We start from the raw sequence: 6,394 nt of genomic DNA, 5'->3' as shown, positions 1-6,394 counted from the left end.
GGTGGCCACAGATGGGGTGGGGGTTGCAGCCAGAGGGGACCCCTGAAAACTCTTAGTCATGCTACACACCCACTGTGGGCTTTCACAGCAATAAAACTCATCCTTTCTGCACTGCTGCCATGATTCTGGAGCATTGGAGAGGCTAGGTGATATCGTTGACACAGAGGTAGCAACTATGAAGGTCTCATTTGGGTGGGGTGGGGGAAGCTTATTTCCAGAAAGGTGATGAGCATCCAAGTCAGGATGCTTATTTTGGGAGGTGAGAAGGACCCCCAAATCAGGATGCTCACCTGGGAAAGCTGAGAAGTTGCCCCAAATTAGGATGATCACGTGGGGGAGGCGAGAAGGTCCCCCAAATCAGGGTGCTCAGTTGGGAAGACTTGGTGTGTCCAGAGCTTTCTTTAGTCACAGGACTGTTGTGTCAAATAAATAACGATGGGGCTGGATGGCGATGGATGGCGATGGATTTCTCTCTGCCATCCCAGGCCACGTGGCTCCGCAACTCCATCCAACCGGCGAGTCCCAGGCCCAGTTGAAAGACGGAAATCAGACTCATACAGAGACAGGCATCAGGAAGCATTAACTTTATTCATTTATTCATTATTTATTCACCACATGTGTGTGGCCTATCTCATAACCTTTTAAGCATTCAGCCATTCTAGGCTAGCCCTACCTCTTAACCCTTTCAGCCATCTTCCCTTTGGGCTCCATGCTGGTCCAAGACCAGAACACAGAGACCCCAAAGCCAGCAAGCTCAGCAGGGCCGAAAGGGCCGAATTCCCTCGGTTCAAGGCTTATCTAACTTTTCTAAGACCCCTCCCAGGAATGGGCCGGGTCTTGCAGGTAAGGTCACACCTAATATCCGGTTCCCAAGACCCTTCCCAGAAATGGGTGGGTCTTAGGTATCTACACCAAATCCAGGGTACACCAACACAGGACAAGCTCTGTCCTTGAACATGTATGAGGGGATGTTTCTCATGAACTAACCCTCTGTACCCCTTCCCCTCACCACCACCACCCCAGCTGTCAACAAGGCAGAGAACTTTTTTTTTTTTTGGGTGGTGAGAGGGTCACATCTACCTGTGCTCAGGACTTAATCCTGGCACTAAACTCAGGGGTCATTCCTGGTAGGGCTTGGGGAAACCTATGGGGTACCAGGGATTAAATCTAGTTCAGTTGTGTGGAAGGCAGGTGCTTTGCCAACTATACTATCTCTCCAACCCCGTGAAAACATTTTTAACTCACTCAACTCTGGGACCCAAATCCCTGTTTGAACTCTGAGCTGTTGTTTATTCTACTGTATGCAATGGTGAGAATAGAAGTGACTGCTGAAAGGGGAGAAGGAATATTTTGCAAGAAACTTCTTTGGCTCAGAGGACCAAATAACAAAGTCTCTGAGCTACCTCTTCTGGACCAAAGTTTGAATGTACCTGGGGTCCCTGCTGCAAGGGCTCAGTTCTGGGATTTCAGGCCTGGGCTCCCTCCAGCTGGCAGCAGCTGGATCTGTACCCCACAATCTTAATTAGGGTTTGGCCTGCCCTTGAAATGCAGGATGTTCTAGATGGGGACCCACAGGCCTTCTTGGCTAGGAATTTATTGAGGGCAGGTGTAGAGGTTGGGGGAGAAGTGGGAATGTCAGAAGAGGCTCCTGATGGTGGTGCCAGCACCCTAACCCTCATGATTTCCCTTCCTGACTGCTAGGAGGCTGCTGGGGTGTGAGCAGGATTTGAACCCCTCTTGTAGGCAGCAAGAATAAAGGAAGCCATCACAGGAAGGAGCTGTTTGGTACAACATGGAGGATTGAGAGCTAGGGAGAGGTGTGGTTTCCACACACACAAACCCCCAGCAGCTGGGTCTCAGGCTGGCTGAGAGCCATTGGGAAAACCAGAGCTGGTGACACAAAAGCACAGAGCTGATGGGGGTGCCATGGGGGGCTAGGAGTTCTAATGATTTACAGGGATTGGATATTGGGGTGATGGTGTCACAACAGCACCCCACAAGCCGGCAGGCCCCAGAGGGCAGAGCACATGTGATATTGCCCTCATTTTCTCTGTCCTTAGAAAACCACTTTTAGCAGGGCCCAAGGGGAAAGGGACAGTTGATCTGTAATCCCTCACCTGCCCTCAGGGCACCACTGTGGGTTTTCAGCTGGTTTCTGAATGGCCCAGGCTGGGGTCCACCTGTGATACTGCTGCTGATTGTCCCTATACCTTGGACCCTGGACATGTGAGGTGAGGGTTGGGGCCTTTGGGTCGGGGCCTTTGTGAGTTTGGGAGAAACTGAGGAGCTAGAGGCTCATTTCTAGACACAAAGACAGACTTTGGGGGGGGGGGTCTGCATAGGGACATAGGCATAGGCACAATGTGGAGCTGAGTCTTTACCCCAGTGGGCCTGTTTGTCACCCATGCTGGAGGGCAGGAGACCAGGATAGGTCACTCAGAACTTCAGAGCAGTCTGCATGGTCCCTGGAAGCCTGAGGTTTGGGAGCTCCACTCTGGGGCATCTGCAGACCTTGATCTGCCCCTGTCATCCATCGTGAGGAGATGCCAGCCTAGAGAGCTCATTGCCCTTATAGGAAATCACACAGCACAGAGTCAGAAGGAAACTCAGGGGCTGGAGTGATAGCACAGCGGTAAGGCATTTGCTTGCATGCTGCCAACAAAGGACAGACCCTGGTTCGAATCCAGACATCCCATATGGTCTCGCGAGCATGCCAGGAGTGACTTCTGAGTGCAGAGCCAGGAGTAACCTTTGAGTGCTGCTGGGTGTGACCCAAAAACAAAACAAAAACAAAAAAAAAAAAAAGAAGGAAACTCAGGCTTCATAGCTTTCATTGCTGTTCATGCATTTTGAGTTCACACATGACCACTCTTAGTTCTTGGTTGTTTTTTGATTTTTGTTTTTTTTCCTGGAGGGGGAATCTCCAGCAGAGCTGTGGAGAACACAGGGTGGGATTCACAGGACCACTTCTGGTGATGTAGCAGGCGTAGACCTGGCTCTGAGGTTCTTTGTTTGTTTGTTTGTTTTTCGTTTTTAGGTCACACCCGGTGACACTCAGCGGTTACTCCTGGCTATGTGCTCAGAAGTCACTCCTGGCTTGGGGGATCATTGGGATGCCGGGGGATCAAACCGCGGTCCATCCAAGGCTAGCGCAGGCAAGGCAGGCACCTTACCTCTAGCCTGGCTCTGAAGTTCTTTTTGGGGCACACACTAGCAGAGCTGCAAGGACCATGTGAGACAGGGCTGAAACCCAGGGTCCTCAGGTACAGAGGATAACACCACTCTTCTGCCCTTAAGTTCTAATTTTTCTTGTGATTTTCTTTGCTTGCTTGTTTTTAGTTTTTGGGCCACACTTGGCTGCACTCAGAGGTTATTTCTGGCTTTGTGCTCAGAAATTACTCCTGACAGGAGACCATATGGGAGACCAGGGAATCAAAGGTGGGCTGGCTGCATGCAAGGCAAATGCCTTATCCACTGTGCTATTGCGCTGGCCCTGGGCTTTTGTATTTTAAGGGAAATCAGGGTTTTGTTTTAGAATTCTGAGGAAGAGTGGGGATTCTGAGAGAGCACAAAAGCAAGTGAGTGAGAGCATAAGAGAGAGAGAGAGAGAATGAAAGAGTGTATGGGTTTATCCAAAGGCAGGATTAAAATATGAAAGTATAGGGACTGGGAGAGATAGCATGGAGGTAAGGTATTTGCCTTTCATGCAGAAGGTCATTGGTTCAAATCCCGGCAACCCATATGGTCCCCCCTGACTACCAGGAGCGATTTCTGAGCGTGGAGTCAGGAGTAACCCCTGAGCACTGCCGGTGTGACCCAAAACAAAACAAAAAAAAAATGAAAGTAGGGCCGGGTAGGTGGCGCTGGAGGTAAGGTGTCTGCCTTGCAAGCGCTAGCCAAGGAAGGACCGCGGTTCGATCCCCCGGCGTCCCATATGGTCCCCCCAAGCCAGGGGCGATTTCTGAGCACATAGCCAGGAGTAACCCCTGAGCGTCAAATGGGTGTGGCCCAAAAACCAAAAAAAAAAAAAAAAAAAAAATGAAAGTATAATCTGAAAAGGGAAGATGCAGGAAGCATGTGCCTGCAAACACCATACATATGGGCTGGCAGCACACCTGTGTACAGAACCGACACATGGCCCCAGGGAGCATGTGTGCCTTAGTTTTGTTTTTTGAGCCACATGGGGTGGAGCTGGTGGTGCTGAGGATTGTGCAGTGCCAGGGATGGAGTCCAGGCCTCTCAGCATGGAATCCTGATGAGACTTTGCTTGTGCTCAGCCAGAGGCCCCTACCTTTGGCCCCTTAATTGTTTCTTTGAGTTATGACATTTTAATTCAATTGGGGGGGGGTCGGTGGGTGGGAACTCACTGATGCTCAGAGCTAACTTATGCCAGTGCTTGGGGATCATTCCTGACTGTACTCAGAGGATCATAGACAGTGCCAGGGATCAAATCAGGATTGGCCACAGTCAAGGAAGCAGCTTATTTCCCTGCTGTCTCTCTAGCCCTTAAAAAAAAAATTTTTTTTTTGGTTTTTGGGCCACACCCAGCGGTGCTCAGGGGTGACTCCTGGCTGTCTGCTCAGAAATAGCTTCTGGCAGGCACAGGGGACCATATGGGACACCGGGATTCGAACCAACCACCTTTGGTCCTGGATCAGCTGCTTGCAAGGCAAACACCGCTATGCTATGCTATCTATGCTATCTATCTATGCTATGCTATCTCTCCAGGCCCGCCCTTAAATTTTTTGTTTGTTTGCTTTTGGGCCAGGAGTTCAGGAGTTACTTATTCTTGGCTCTGCACTCAGTAATCACTTCTATCACTTCTGGTGGGTTCAGGAGACCATATGGAATGCCAGAGATTGAACCCAGTTGGCTGCATGCAAGCAAGCACAGGTGCTTTGGCCTCAATTGGGTCTTTTTGGGAAAGGATTGTAGATTTACTTGTCCTTTGAGAAGCAATACAGGCAGACTCTATTTCTTTCTCCAATATGTCTCTCCAAGTGCACATCCCAGAAACTTACATACAGTAGGGACACTAATTGGTTTGAGTAGGATTTACAGCTTCTTCACAGAGTTGCTGGTATGTGTGTGTCTATGTGTATACACATACATACATGCATGTGCATGCATACTTGTTTCCTTTCTCTTTAATTTTTTTTGTTTTGTTTTGTTTTTTTTGGGCCACACCCGGCGATGCTCAGGGGTTACTCCTGGCTGTCTGCTCAGAAATAGCTCCTGGCAGGCACGGGGGACCATATGGGACACCGGGATTTGAACCAACCACCTTTGGTCCTGGATCGGCTGCTTGCAAGGCAAACGCCGCTGTGCTATCTCTCCGGGCCCTCTCTTTAATTTTTGATTTTCATTTTTTTTGGGGGGAGAGTGGGTTACACTGGCGGCACTAAGGGGTTACACCTGGCAGGCTCGGGGGACCATATGGGATGCTGGGAATTGAACCGGGATCCATCCAGTGCTGGCCTTATACAGGCAAATGCCCTACTACTGTGCAATTGCTCTGACCCCTCTTCTTTAGTTTTTGAGCCACAGTCGGCAGTATTGAATAAAGTCCTCAGGTTCGAACACCAGAACACTGGAGAGACAGACATGGGTCTGATTTAATCTGAGGGAAAATAGCCACACCTGGAGGGGTGGGACCAGGTAGTCTCAATACCAATCTAAGGTGCTACACTCAAAGATGTTTCCAGCTGGGGCCTGCGAGATAGCATGGAGGTAAGGCGTTTGCCTTCCATGCAGAAGAACAGTGGTTCGAATCCCAGTATCCCATATGGTCTCCCGTGCCTGCCAGAGGCTATTTCTGAGCATAGAGCCATGAGTAACCCTGAGCACTACCGGGTGTAACCCAACCCCCCCCCCAAAAAAAAAATAGATGTTTCCAGCTAATGAGTAACAAGATGAGTAACAAGCACTGAGTGAGGTAGAAACAGATCAATCCTGGAGGCCTGAGCGACAGCACAGTGGTAGGGCGGTTGCTTTGCACATAACCAATTCAGTACAGACCTGGGTTCAATTCCCATCATCCCATATGATCCCCTGAGCCTGCCAGGAGCGATTTCTGAGCATAGAGCCAGGAGTAACCCCTGAGTGCCACCGGGTGTGCTCCCACCCCCCCAAAAAAACAAAAACAAAAACAAATCAATCCTAGTAATCTCACACGGAAGTACTCAGCAATCACTCCTGGCTCTGCACTCAGAAATTTTTCCTGGTGGTGCTTGGGGGGCCATATGGGATGCTGGGGATGGGAACCCAGGTCAGGTGTGTGCAAGGCAAATGCCCTGCCCACTCTACTATCTCTCTAGCCCTGGTTCCCTATACTTATTTCATGTATTGTGAGTTGACTCTTTTATCGTTTTCCATGGTTCTGCTTTCTGGTCCC

The sequence above is a fragment of the Suncus etruscus genome, chromosome 2 (assembly GCF_024139225.1).
Source record: "Suncus etruscus isolate mSunEtr1 chromosome 2, mSunEtr1.pri.cur, whole genome shotgun sequence".
NCBI classification, from domain to species: Eukaryota; Metazoa; Chordata; class Mammalia; order Eulipotyphla; family Soricidae; genus Suncus; species Suncus etruscus.
The sequence above is the reverse complement of the archived record's forward strand: the minus strand, read 5'-3'. Positions refer to the sequence as shown.